General features: G+C 39.8%; 1 long non-coding RNA gene across 2 annotated transcripts in view; it reads right to left on the bottom strand.

The window, feature by feature from the left end:
• Positions 1-2,408: 2,408 nt before the first annotated feature.
• Positions 2,409-15,033, bottom strand: part of LOC120412022 — a 104,101-nt gene continuing 91,476 nt past the window's right edge. The window contains exons 14-15 of one of the 2 annotated variants that reach the window (XR_005604676.1): positions 12,377-12,515; positions 2,409-12,261 (exon numbers count right to left, since the gene is read on the bottom strand). This is a non-coding gene — a long non-coding RNA (uncharacterized LOC120412022). The remainder of the gene's footprint in view (positions 12,262-12,376; positions 12,516-15,033) is intronic. The other variant, XR_005604677.1, reaches the window with a different exon arrangement.

The raw sequence follows: 15,033 nt of genomic DNA, 5'->3' as shown, positions 1-15,033 counted from the left end.
TGAAGTAATTTATATCATTTTAATTTAAAAATATCTTCTTAGAGATATTTATGATTAAGTATCAGCTGCAGTTACTTTGTGCAGAAGTGGGAAAAACATCTGTTACTGAAAAACAGACCTTGAGCATGCTGACACAGTTGGAATCACAGAGAATGGGACGCAGGAGAGAAATCATAAATCCTGCCTGGGACAATGTGATGAAGTTTCTTGGGCATAGTCTCCAAAACAGAAATTATTGCTCAAAATACCAGCTTAGTAGTTCTGTCCTTTATTGTATTTAAGACTTCCTCGTGTGAAGTGCATAAGGGTTACTGGAGATTAACAGGTGAATTCTTTTTGTTCCTAAACCCACCTGACACAAACATGGAAAAGCCTGGAGACACGAACCATGGGACTCTTTCAGTCAGCACACATTTACTGTTTCTAGGTGGCCCTGCAGACTGTGTCAGCGTCCCAAAGTTTGTGTGGCAGGATGCAGTAATTCATCCAGGACTGGGAGGATGCAGAAATGCATCCAGGATATGAAGAGACTTTGTCACAGGTGAGGAAGCTCCACACTTGCTTGCCTTCAAATCCTAACTGCAATCAGATGTCATTATGGCATCCTTAAATTCAACTATTAGATTGCATATTCTATATTTCTAATTCTTTTTATCCAATCATCGCAGGAGAAGGGTAAAAAAAATCACAACATCTTGAGATATATACATGTGACTGCTCAAAAATTACTCTTGAACAGGTGAGAAATAAATTGTTCCCAAACTCCAAATGTTTCACAGGTTATGATTCCTCACCATCACCCAAAAAAAGTTCACCAGGAAGAAGTCAACACATCCAATTTCCAAAATGTGAAAACAGTCATTAAAAAAACCAAACAAGAACCAAACAGAAAATCCAACAAAAAAAACCCCACTGTTTTGAAACAACATTGGAGTAAATGGCAAGCAAAGTTTCTCAGTGAAACTGAATTGGTCAGATATTCCATTCTTAAAAATTTCAGATTTGCAGGTTTTTTAAAAGCAGATTAAAAAAAAAAACCCTCAATGTAAATCAAGTACAGCATCAAAATTGATTTGAGACCTAGTGTTCATAAGAATGAAATTATTTTCTTACACAGCCTCTTAAGGTAAGAGTTGAAGAGTATCTCAAAACCACAAAAAACTTCAACATGTGAATAAATTCCATATCTTAAAAGCTGTAAAAGAATTCGGTAGGACTAGAGCCTCATTTTTTTTTTCCTAAAAGATGCTTATTTAATGAAATACACACCGAACACCAAGTACTTCTTTCCCTTCACTCACAATTCCTATTGAAATGTGTCTCCCAGGCTTTGATCATAAAAGCCTTGGTGATGCCCTCTGAAGGCAGGAGAGAACTGATGGCACAAGGGCTGGTTCTGCAGTAAATCTGAATGAGCTGGACTGTGGCAAACACATTTTACAGACAATGTTGCCATTACTATAAAATGTGAAATGTAATTGAATATGTAAAGCGTGTGAGCATTTTAAAGCAGGGGATGATCTCTTCTGCTGTTACCCAACCACAAGATATTGCAGTCCTCAGGCTGAATTTAAACAATGGTTGGAATCAGCAGTCAGCAAAAGCTGGTCATCACTCCTGACTCTAAGAGATATTCCTGGACTTAAGTCAGCAGTGATTTTATTCCGGTTATATACTTACTTCAGCTGACTTTTTTTAAAATTTGCTAATGTTCGCTGGTCCTTTTCAATGTAATCAACTAGACACACTATAGATCTAGTTTAAAAAAAAAAAAAAAACAAAACCTGGAAGTTATTTCTTATTGGCCTCCTCTTTCCTGGCTTAGGACTGCTCTCGAGGTCACCCATGCCACGGACAGCTCTGAAATTACTGCTAAACCAGGATTACAGCCAGCTCTGCTCCCCTCCTGCACACTCTGACAGCAAAGTGCGGCAGCTTTAGAAACACATCACAACTACACAACCACTGCCCTCTCCCTCACCTGACAAGAGGTATAAATTAGCTATTCATATGAACTATACTGGGTTAATTATCCAAGCTACCTGAGAGAGAAAACGAAAAAAACCCCACCTCGGTCACGACAAAAGTTTGTAATTTGAATCCCGCCGAGGTGACGCACTAGAGGGCACGATTTAGCCAAAAATGTGCTTTAGTAGTCAGCGAGAGGAGTGGGGGGATGGAGGAACACAAAAAGCTCTTCTCTCATAATGCAACAAAAATGGCCAGTAAAATGTTCAAATTCATTTTATCAGAATTATCCTGCTCATTGTGCCTAAAACAAGATTGAAACTAGGCTCTCTAGAGAGATGTCCTTCTCTGTCTTCAGTACCCTGAGCTGGAAGATGCTGGATGAGCAAAGATACTTGCTAAAGTAAGGTTTAATGAAGGTGTGGCAGAGAAAAAAAATCTCCCCAAGAGCCCTGGTGCACACAAGTGTTCAGAGAGAAGAACAGACTCATCAGAAAGAATTTCTTGGAAAAGCCAGGATGAATTATTTGGGGTTTGCATTGCATTTGCAAGCTGCAGTGTGTAGTTTCCATCGTGACTCTTCATAGCCAGCAGCCCAACAGGTACCACTCGCTTTTCAAACAAAAGGAACCCCAAAGGTGTCTAAAATTAGAAGTACATTTTAATACAGCCTTTCTTGCCTTCCTGCTGCACGAGCCTCTGCACAGGGCTGGAAGTGAAACCCCCGCAGCTCGGAGGAACACAGCACCTTCCCCAGAGCCAAGTGCTGCACAAGGAAAAATCCTGAGTGTTCCCTGCAATTGCCTCACCTTATTTAGCCCCACTCCGGTCGATTTACAACGCAGAATCAAACACACAACCCAGTGATTTGATGGCTCATCCCTTCAAAGTATGACAGCTGCTACAGTGCACTGCAGCAATAGCAGCAATATCTCCTCCGCTGCAAACTCGTGATGGGCACATCAGCAGGACACACTGAGCTGCTCCACAGGACTCAGCTTATCTCGATTCTGCTGCAGCTGGCTGTTCAGCAAACTGATAGTGGTATTTCTAAAGCGTTTCTGAATTTCAGTAGGCAGATATTAACAACAGCCAGGAAAAATAATGCCGCTGGTGCGAACGAAATTCAGAAATGCTCGGTGTTAAGGATGTTAGCAGACTGGAAGATCGTATTTTCTCTATAAAGCAGTTTAACCTCTGACTTCACAGCTTTAAGGCAATTGTGTTACCTAATCAGCCACTGCATCTCTGGGTCATCTTCCTGCAGCTGCTGAAATCATTAGTCAGAGAATTGGTGAAGGAAGCCGTGGAAACTCACAAAAACAGCAGGGAATAAAAGTCTTTAATGGTGATAACTGGAATTGAAAATGACAATTTATGGCTTTTTGCAGCATGCACCATAATTTATGGCATGTTGCACACTGATGTGTGTGTCTAATGAGTGTTGTAGGAAGCCATAAATCATCAGTGTTTCCAACTTCCCATTAAAACCTCATTTATTACTCTGTTCCAGAAGTCAATACTGACAATAACCACACCCTCATCTTGCTTTATTAAAAGATAGATAAAAGATACAAAAGGCAAGTCTAACTGTGGCCACATGCAGGATTAAAGCCAAAATCACGCTCCAACAAATACAACAGAATAAAAAACCAGAGGAGTCTTTGCTCAGAAATGCATTGACTTGCCTGATCTTATTTATTTTATTAACAACTGGGGGAATACACAAAGAAACATTTTACCACATTTATCCTCTGAAATGTAACATCTCATTTAAAGAGGTAATATAAAAGGGGAAAAAAAGATGGGAAGCCTGTCTCCAGAGCAGCACAATTCTCCCCATCGGTGACTATCTCCAAACTTAATCTACTATTATGGGGTAGTAGAGCTGTAGGATCCATAAAGGTACAATTCAGAGCTGGAGAACCAGGAGCCAGTCTTAAATAAGTACATGTTACCCTAAAAAAGGTCTTAACATTGAGAAGACAAAAAAAAAAGAGAGCACTCAGATGAAGCAAACAGAACACTGAGCATTGAAAATAAAAAAAAATTTAAAATAACAGAGGGAAGAAAAAAACTTAGGACAAGCATGGTATGTCTGAATATTGTTTTGGGGTTTTTTGCTTTGGGTATTAGCTTCTAAGACTCTGGCAAGTGTTTGTATAGCTCAGACCAAAATCGAGGAAAATTTCCAGTTTCAGGTGAGATGTTGCAAGTGACACCTGGTATTTCACTGGGGAATGTTCTTTCAATAGAAATTCTCAAGGACAGGACAACTTCTGGTCAAACTGAAGCAAAAGACTCTCAGAACTGCTAACAACCTGTAGATCAGTCTAACTGGATAACAAACCAGAGATAGTCATAATTTATTTTTAAACACGGTCCTGACGGATCATCCATACAAAAGTGCATTTATCCATAAACTCAAGTGCAATGAAAACTGTTGAGGTTATGCCAAACATAAAACAAATATGTTTATGGTTTAGCCTTAAATATGTAATTAAGCAATGCAACAGGTCCATAAAAGCAGAACTGTCTTTCAAAAGTTTTCATTTTATTTGTGGCAGTCTTGAGAAACAGCATTCACAGGACTCCCTGCAGGAGTCACCATGTGCACAAAGGATAAATGTTTGCAACATCAAAAGGCAAACTCTGGCTAGAATTGGATTTTTTGTTAAGTTCATCCCAAGCAGGGAAAGTAAACCAGACCACCTCATTCAGCTTCCTGTTACGGTAATTACATCACACCAACTTCCCAGACAGGCAAATATAACAAAAGTCATGAAGCAATTTGGGTTAGAAAGACCACACTGAGTTCATCTAGTCCCATCCCAACCTCAAAGTAGAGACAATTTCAAAAAGGGTCTCACTTGTACGCTCTTTACACGTCCCAAACCTTCTTCTAAAGTAGAGCCAGGATAACAAAAACCATTATCCACAAAACAAACTCTGTGCTGGAACACTATATATGACAAAAGACTACATTATTTCTCAGTCTTCTCTCAATGCTGAAACAGAAATATGTAATTCTCACAGGCAGAATGAAAAGCACACTGCTGGATCCTGATGCATTTTAATCTGCCTAAACCAGAGTCCCCAGATTTGCATTACGCTAAGAACCCTTCAGGGTATCCCCTGACTGAAAGAACAGGCAATTCAGCAGTTTCCAGATGTTTATTTGGTTGGGAAATTTTGAGTGCACCTCTGGAGGCAAATTAAACGTGTTTGCATCAGAACATTAAAAAAAGAAAAGTAAATAAACGAAAGAGCAACACCTTGGGTGGTGTCCTGTGGCCACGAGTTCTACAAGGAGTCTGCAAAGAAGCATCACAAGCAGGTTCCTTCATACCCTCACACCAAAGCCCCTCCTGCAAGCACAGCATGAACCCATTCCCAGCCCAGCTCTGCTGCCCAAAAGCAGCCCCTGAGCCCTGGAATTCCATGATATCCACAGGGCAGTGCTGTGGCTGGTCCATACTCACCACCACAGGAAGCTTCCCTCACCCACGAGCTGCTCCACCTCTGCATTCCTGCTTCCAGACAGATGAATGCCCTCTCCACCCAAGGCCTGCTGCCCCCCATGCCAGCTCATCCCTTGATCACAAATTATCACTGCTGAGCAGCTGCAAATCAAATTTCCCCTTCAATTTTCACCAGGACCAATGAAACCTCAGCACACTGAAAACCAACAGCAGCCACAGCTGAAAGAACTTGTCTTGAAATTCAGCTAGCAGTGGTTTCTCTTAAAAATACAGCAATTATCTCACATTTACATATGCTAACAAGGTCTGGAAACACTAATTGCCAGGTTGCAGGGTAAAAGGTCAAAAATGGCTCGAGCTATGAGCAAAACCCAGTGTTCCATCTACAGCACTCTCAGCAGAGAAAGCCTCAGAAATCTTGCACATCTCCAAAGTACATGACTCAAGCCCTCGAGCACTTCAGCCTGCTCAGCAGTGATAAAGGTTTGAGCTTTTGCTGACACCTTAAAAACAATTATCTCTCACAAAAATCCCATTCCGTGTAAAGCCATAGATATGACTGATCCCACATTCTGAAAAGCCTCTTAGCCTCTCCTTACACAATTGCAGCAACTACAATACCACACTAAGAGCCAGAAGCAACATCTGTTAAGTTGCAATTCTTCCCACTGCTTTCAGCGCTTTAATGATTTTATGTGAGGTTTTTTCCTATCAAAGGTTCAGTCTCTGTCACTTCAAAGTACAAAAGAGCAGTAGCTGCTCTCAGTAAGAGCTGTTTAACCACCATCAAGACTCTTGAATGGGAGGACAAAGCAAAAGCAGGAACAGCTCCAGCAAAGAAATTTAAAATTAATATTTTTTTGTTGTATAAGACAATCCCTGTCTGAAGCAACACTTGAAAATTATGGAGACACTTGAGGAAATTACCAATAAACCATTTAAGATCAGCTCTCTAGGTCTGAAACAGAACAAGAGCTCCCAAGACGTGCAGAGTCCGATGAATTAGACCAAAGAAATCTAATAATAAAATCTTGGGAGATGCAAGCAAATCTAAAAGTGTCACTTCTTTGCTCTTTATTCTTCCTCTGCTTATAGGGGTGAGTTTTCCACATATACACACTTAGTTTCTTCCATATCCTAGATTTTGGGCATTAAAATTAGAGGTTGCCTTGAATAAATGCGCACTTTTAAAAAAGCTAAAAGTATTAACCACATTAGAGGCTGGTGCAATTTACTGCAAGGCAGAATTTGTGGCCAAAGCCCCATTTTTCTAATAAGGTTGGGAGATTTACACCACATAAGAGTAAGCTAATGAACAATTCAGATAATGCTTTACCTCATCCAGCTTTAACTCATTCAGAAACTCCATGTGCAAGTCCTTAAAATGGTCAAATGCAAAAGACAAAGAGGAAAATTTGCATTTGGACTTCTCAGTTTCTCCAGATATTTGTAGTGTTGTATCTGAATGAAAAAGGCTGGAGGAATATTTATGACTTGTACTTAAAACCAACATTTTAGATACTAGGAATGAGTCAGCAATCAGTAGGAAGATTTTGGGATACCAGACCAATCTCAAGATCTCTGTGTATGTTCAGATTTATAATCTAAGTACTGAGAGAATTGATCCTTTTGGTGATGTATGTGCTCGAGTGAATGAATGGAAATCCAAGAAGCAACAGGTACTCACTGCCTGCAACACCCAAATCTATCTGCAGAAAAAAGAAAGTGGTGATGACAACAAGCAGAGTTTTTAAAATTACGATTACATTTTCCCAAAGAGAATAAAAGAAAATAAAAAGAAAACCAGTTAACTCACTCTCAATTTATTTGAAATTTCACTCCCTTCGAAATTACGGGTTCTGAAGGAAAAAAAAGTCATTGCTGAAACTTTGGCTTATGCAAAAGTCATTAAAATTAATGAGAATATTTGATATTTATTTCCAGGGAAAAAAAATTAAGTATATTTTTTCTGCATGAGAAAAATCTCCAGTCTCCCAGGAACAGGGTTAAGAAATAAACTATCAGGTATTGGAAGTCTCTGAATCAAATTCCAGCTTCAAATCCTCACTGAATTTTCCCCAGCTCTTTTTATGAGTTACCTATTTACATTGTATAATAAAAGTTGTTTTTCAGCACAGTAAACTTTATTTACCCTGTTCTTTCTGTCTAAGAAAATATAATTCAGCCCCACGCTGCAGCACATGGCTTCCAATAGAAAGGATGTGGGTCTGGTAAAGCTAGAAATTGGTTTTTACTTTTCCCTGACCAGTGGACATTTCAAGGGGCAGAGCCCCTGGTCCTGCCATCCTGCAATATTCAGAATTCCATCCTGCAATACTCAGAATTCTGTCTAAATGAGCCATTCAGGTTATGCTGTACACACTACTCGCAGTGGCACCCACACATTCATACACACTGTGCAGCTTTTGAACTAAAATTTTTCCCTTTTTATCCAAGACCTAGGTTTGAATGAAAATTTTAATTGTGTTGGTCTAACTGGTGTTTAATTAAACTGTAGCTGGTTCTTCACATCTGCCTGCAGTATTGGACAGTGGTGCTGCTTCATCACATTTTTCACTCAGCATTTGATCCAAGGGTCCTTTGTTTAAACAAAACAAAAAATTCCCCACCACTACCACACACACCCCTTTATTCTGCCGAGACACGCTGAGGAGTTCAGTCAGCAGTGTAGGGAGCTCTGGGCTTTACTGGTCCTTGCTTAAAAAAGTAAACCACGCAGAGGAAGAACTGGAAATAGTCAGCATTTCCAGGTACTGGGTAATTCCAGACTAGAACCAGGCACACTGACACTCCCCAAACACTGAACACCACGGAAGAGCCTCTCCAGGGGAGGTCACTGCTCAGTCCTGTGAGCTGTCACAGGTTCAGTGCCGTTTATACAAACCAGTCTCAACAAAAAGCACTGCTGCTTTTCCAGCCCAGTTTCTCTAGAGCAAGGTTTGTAGCCACTGCAGTTCATCTGAGCCTATTTTAGGTGTAAAGCTTAACAAAATTGTGCACAGGAGCTTGAGCATTGCAACCTACTCTCATATCACAGCATTTATTTGTGCTTGTTAATCACTGCAGGCAAGCAAGTTCAGGGCACTGAAATCCAGGAATAGGTGTTGGGGTGGCAGGAACATGCATCAGGAGCATTCCCTGTATCACAACAGAGGATTCAAGTTTTTCTACAGAGAGCAAGAGAAGAGCTGGCATTATTAATTGATCAGACCAATTACATGCCCTGCTTATCAGCTGATACTGTAGCTCTGATAAAAGGGAATGAACTCCAGTGTTTAAGAGGACATCTGCAGGTTCCATCCTCTGGGTTCTGCACCTGATCCTGACCTTAACCCAGCTTCAAGTGACTCCAGGTCCCCTCCCAGTACACTTACAAAAGTGACAACTGTACTTGATCAGCGTGCTAAATGTAAAACAAGCTGGAAAAAGAGAGCAGTTGGTCCTCAGGGAAAGAGCCTCAACTAGCCCATGGTCTGTGCTTCGCAGCAGGATAGTGTTGTGCAGGACAAGAATGGACAGAAATGAAATTTAAATATACTATTGGACTGGTGGGCTGGTGTGTTGGTTGAAGTTTTTGGGGTTTTTCCATCCTAACAGGTTCTCAGAGCCAGAATTACGTGTGTTGTTATTGTCGAGCACTTCTCATGATCTTCACTAATGATTATCAAATGTAAAAACTGCAAGGGACAGAAAATTCTGCCATGGAGCTTCGCCATTTCTTTCCCAGCTAGCCAGCAGAGATCAAATATACTCACAACATCTAATGCAAAGGTACTACACTACAGTTCTTGAAAGTTAAGTGACAGCTGCCTATCCGGTGTTAAATTCCTACAGCCCACAGGCACCACCCAAAAATCTGGGCCATGATTTAATCTGGAAGAAACTGTTCCACATGAAGCTGACTGCACAGTGAAACACACCCTTGAATTAAAACTGCTGTGAAAGTCTCATTACCTCATCAGGTAAATGAAGCAAGATAAGGAGCATTATAATATGATTTGGCTGTAACCCAACAAGAGGCCAGATATTATCTTGGTTCTCAACAGACTTCATGGAAAGCAGCTTTGGTGCTCTGAAGACCTCTGGTAGCTTTCACCTCTCAGCATGTGGGTCAAAATATGCTGGCCCTGCCAAAAATATGTGATGGTCTTGCTGAGCACAGCAGCTCCTTGGATTTGGGCTTTGTTAAAAACAAAAGAGAACAGCAAATTGCTCTGAAAGAATTAATTTTGATACAACACCAGGGGAATGTGTCATATCACATTCAAAGATTATCCTGCTTCCATTATCCTGCTTCCATTATCCTGCCTCTGCAGCCTGCAGTGTGGTACAATACACGTGTGATACACCTCAGAGTTATCAGAGTGAAATCAACATCAGAAAAACATTCTTAGATCTTGGTAGAAATAAAGGAAATAGCAAAGGTCAGTGAGGTTTGTCAAACAGGACAATGTCCAAACAGACTAATTGCATGTCTTAGGTGTTATTTTTGTGACCAAACATTCCCAACTTCTCACAGGCAAGAAATGCTGTCTATGACCCCAATCAGAAAAGAAGCTGCCAGTCAAACTCAGCAATTAAAATTATTTTTTTTTCCTTGGTGAATATTTACATACCAGCTCTTTACCTTGTCCTCTGTATTACTCTACTGCACAGCTCAAAGTCAATGGTTTATTTCTTGCTGCTTGGAATGTTACATTTCAAACTGGTGTGTGAATTAAAACCCGGTCCCTCTCCAGAGTGAAGGCAGATCTGTAGTTAAGAGCACCCTCTAACAGATGGAGAGGAGTTTTACTGAGGCAGGGCTGTATCTTCACGAGGCAGCCCACAGGAAACATCACTTTTGAGCATCCTCATTGAGAGAGAGGATCCTGCTGAGAAACACAGAGCAGATATAATCATCAACACTCCATAGCAGCAACAGGGACTTGGCTTAATGGTGCTTGGAGAGTCAGATGAGTGTGCAGTTGATGCTTTGGGCACCAGGAAAAGAATAATCAGCATTTAACTGAGCTCATAAAATTCAGTCTGTGCTAGGACTTTTCTGTTCCAGGGAAAAGAGGATGGAACACAGACAGATTTAAAAATATTAATTAATGTTTGTCTTCCCGTTCTTCATACACTATGTAATATATATATATTTATCTTTATACACTATGACACAGATTTTAATAACTGGGAAATCTGCCTTCAGATCTTTCAGTAAGAAGGATATAAGAGAACTAAGTCTAAAAAGGTTTTTCAGAGTTAATGAGTATATTTGAGAGGTTCACAAATATAATTCACCTTGATATAACCAAGACTTCCCTGCTGTTACAAATATAATTCTAAAACCAAAGAATATGCATCGATAATGACAAAAACTTTATATTTTTAGGACTCTTGCTGCAAAGTCACTTTTGAGAAAAGATGAAGCATTCCTTAAAACCAAAGGCAAGAATATTATCATCATAGTTTATGGGTCCTGTAAAAGAAGTCTTCATGCCATAGTCATGTTTACTTGGCAGTAAAGCCTCACAAGGTCAATGAACCTCAAGGATTATGCAATTAAAGCCCCATACTTTCAACTGTGTTAATTAAATGTAGCCCTGAATGACAGAAAAAAAGATGCAAGGGAGGTGAGGAGTGTTTGTTGTTTCCCTGTTAAAAGTCAGAGTAAATAAAATGCTGGTTTTGTGTGCCATGCATCACATCTGTGCTCCCAGGCACTAATTAGGGTCTTTACAAGAAAATAAAGCTATGCAGGACAGGACAGGTTCTACTGCAGATGTGATGGCAAGGAATGTCAGTGTCACCCTTAGACAGGACATTCCTGGTGTCATTCCATCCTTTAGAAATGAAACACACTTGGAAAGGTGGGGTTTTGTCTAAAACAGAGCAAATAATTTACATGGAAACCTTTAATTTCAAAATCCCAGTACGAACGAACAATTACACATAAAATGGGACTTTATCAAAGAATTTGCCTGCTGAATGCCTTCAACACACACAGTTGGAGAACTGATGACCAGAAACCCTCCTTGGGAAACACAGTTTTTACTCTGCTTGGGCTGAACCAGCTCAGTTTTGTAAATACCTGTTTACAAGTGTGTAAAACACTCAAACAGGACAGTAAGCACAGAGTGAAGTATAAAGCTCATGTCAGGGGTAGAGTATGTGTGATCTTGACTCTTGGAAGAGAGGAAATCTAATCTGGATTCTTGTTTCAGCAAAGATGTAGCAGACCAATAACTTACAAATGGCAGGGAGATTCTTACACCTGAAGCATTTACTGAAGATTTTCTTGTAAATTTGCCTGCCAATAAAATGTGGGTTAGAAGATTCTTATTGAACACTACATCAACAGAAGATAAATACTAAGTCAGAAGAGAACTTGTTTATGATTTTCTGATGAGTTTTGAGAAGGCAAGTAGCAGATAGTAGAATTCAGCATTTAAAACAATTTAACATAGGAAATGTGTCAGTTCAATTACTTTGGAAAAAGAGAATTTTAATTTAAAAACACTGCTTAGTGGAGAGTCTAACTCTTCTCCCATTTATTACAAGATGCACAGAAGTTGTTTTTTTAGCATTGACTGGTGTATTGATTAATTTCTAAAATTCATGTTCCAGACCTAACAAATTGCCTTTGTCTGTGGCATCCCAAAAACACAGCAAGCTTTCTCAAGCAGCTCATCACACACGTTCTATCAAAAGAATTCCAGGTTCCTTTTATTTGTTCTTGGGTTTTTCACTGAGCTGCCCAGAATAACAATGACGTTGATGAGGCACCAACCACTCCAAAGCAAACCTGGAGAGACACAATTTAACTGAATGTTAATTGAGCACCTGGAATGTAAAACAAGAGGTACACAAGAAACAAAGCAAAATATTTTTATCTTACAAAGGAATAGCTGGAAACTCACTGGAGTCAGAGAGCTCCCATCCATTCTGGATCTGGGAAGTGAAGGTGACACCATATCCATTTTCACAGTATTTCCACCACAGAGTGTGACAATGCACAGAGGAATCTCTGTGGCAAAATGCTAACATCCATTTTCTCTACTGGGAGAAGGAAATGAAATGCAAAGGTGTCAGGTCATGTAAAAACCAGTGCTGTTTAACAATGTTCAGACGAAGTACATCATATTAAAATGAGTCATCTGTCAGCATGTACTGCAACAGTGTTTTCATAACTCTGCATTTTCAAACACAAACCCACTGCAGAGCAAACAGCCTCTCACACAAAGTTACTCCCTGAACAAAAGTGACACTGATGCGAGTTACAGGCTTAGAAATTCAATTTAAGACCCTAATGCTGGATAGGTCACGGCAGCAGCAAATATTTGAACACCATCCTGTGTGGTGTGATGTGATCCTTACTAAGGGGGGAAAGCTGCAGCAGTAAATCTTTGGAATAATCACAGTAACAGGGAAGAGAAAGGAATTTTTATTAATATTACACTCAGCTTATACTGGATTGGTTTGTTCTGGCTTGGAAATCAAGAGACCTCTGTGACCTACAGTAAATGCTGGTGTTTGTGATGATCCAAAACAGAAGCCTCCTCATACTCCTTCCAATAAAAACCCAGTTTATGTCCTAAGTTTCAAGACACAAAAAGTTAAGGGCAAAATTATTTCTGAAAAAAGCAGTAAGACGGAACCCTGGGAGGTGCTGTCAACAACAGCTGGTGCTACAAAGCACTGCCATTCTCCAGAAACCTTTCTACTTTTTATCATCAGTGCAAATGTAGTTCCTCAACTCCAACAAAAATGTTTCAGATCACCACAGCATTTACAGGTTTGCACTTTCAAAAATGCGAGTCCTAACTTTAGGAAAGCCTGAGCAAAGACAATTTCTTTCTCAATTAGTTCTAGAAAGAGCTGATTATTAATGACACAGTTAAGAATTTTTCTGAAGTGCAAAGTTGTAACACAAGCATAAACTTGGGAGTTTATTTAGGACAAGACAAAAACTACTTAAGAAGAGCAGAAGGCTTTTTTTGTATTCTAATGTTTTGCTGTTTCCTGTCCAATAAGTACTTTTAAAATATCAGAAAAAATTGAACGAATGAAAGGAAATGTCCCTAAAGAAGTCAACAAGATGTTCTATCCAGCTGGTTAAAATAATTGACCCAAGTGCCAGCAGTTGCATAATTTCTCTCATCATTTTTCTGAGCAATTCCATCCATACCCACCATGGACTCCAGGAGAGGCCCTGATACTGGTTACAGCTTAAGGGAGACTGGCTGGAGTAGAGTTACAGAGCATGATGAAAAAATTAGAGCAGAAAGCAAAATTCATGCTTTCTGAGAGATGAAACAATCTGGTGCTGGTAGGAACACTCTGCAGAAGTACCAACTGAAATAATCTGAAAAGAAGTTTCTAAAACAGGATTTGCAGGGTTTTTACACAACCATCACATCAAGCAATCGAAAAGGCTTGCAGAGTAATTACACCATGGAAATGGAGCACACATAAAAGGCATCAGAGTATTCTAAGGACAAACCAGGGCTACAAATTAAATCTGGTGAAAAAGCAGCAGACTGGTTATGCAGGAGCTGGGGTTAATGTCAGCCAATACAGAGGAGCTGAAGGCAGAGCCAGAATAGCTTTTGAGCAGATTTTGGCGTGTCTGGTTGTGACTAACACAACAGGAATACCAATAGGCCAACAGAAATTTTATCTCATTTATTGATAACAGTTTAAAATACCATGACAAACCCAGTGTTTACAGCAGACGCTTGATAAAGTTCTGATTTCAAATTAAAGTCAAAACATGGTGATTTTCAAGCAAGTCAGGACTGTAATGATGTTTTTCCCTCGGGGAAATGACCCAGACAATTACTGGAAAGGGTAGAGCAAGAGCAAAGGGAATTGAAAATGTACAGGCGATTGGAATGTAAAACTGAAGGGATTTTCTTGTCCTAGGAAACCTCACCAGAGTCATGCACAGGAGTTCACTGAAGTAAATTGCTTGTCAGAAGCCAGACAAGGAGCAAAGTGTCAAAAATCAGATGACAAGCACAGGTGATTGAATCATGTGAAGGAGATGGAACAAAATCATGGGGAGAAAGGTGTAAAAGTGTAAAAGTCATGTGATGCTACATTTTGTTAAGAAGCTTATTGAGAATATGCACTTTCTCCCTGCTCCCCTGTACTCTTTCTACATCATAGCAGCTGAAAGATCCAACAGAGTCATAAAAAACTCTCCATTCCATTCTATATAAAAAGGGAAATTCATGTCAAATGCTGTGCAGGATGGAGGCTACAGCATCAGATGAGCCTTGCACAATTTAAAGCTTAAAAAAACCAAGGATGAACAGAGTAGACTGCCTTTAGAAAGCAATAGGAAAGCAATTTCTTATAGTTCTAACTCTGCTTTAGGCATTTAATGAAGTGGGGAGGCTGAGCACTCACTCTGAGGATGCTTTAGGAGTGATTCTGCAAGGGTACTAAAGTGTTCATGCTCCACATGTATAAGGATGTTACATAACTCACTGGATCATAACCAGTAATATCCAGTAACACCATTAAGGCAAGTGGATTTATTGCTGTCTTGCTTTTCCAATAAATCCTATTT

Source organism: Corvus cornix, chromosome 4A (assembly GCF_000738735.6).
Source record: "Corvus cornix cornix isolate S_Up_H32 chromosome 4A, ASM73873v5, whole genome shotgun sequence".
Classification (NCBI taxonomy): Eukaryota; Metazoa; Chordata; class Aves; order Passeriformes; family Corvidae; genus Corvus; species Corvus cornix.
The sequence above is the reverse complement of the archived record's forward strand: the minus strand, read 5'-3'. Positions and strand labels throughout refer to the sequence as shown.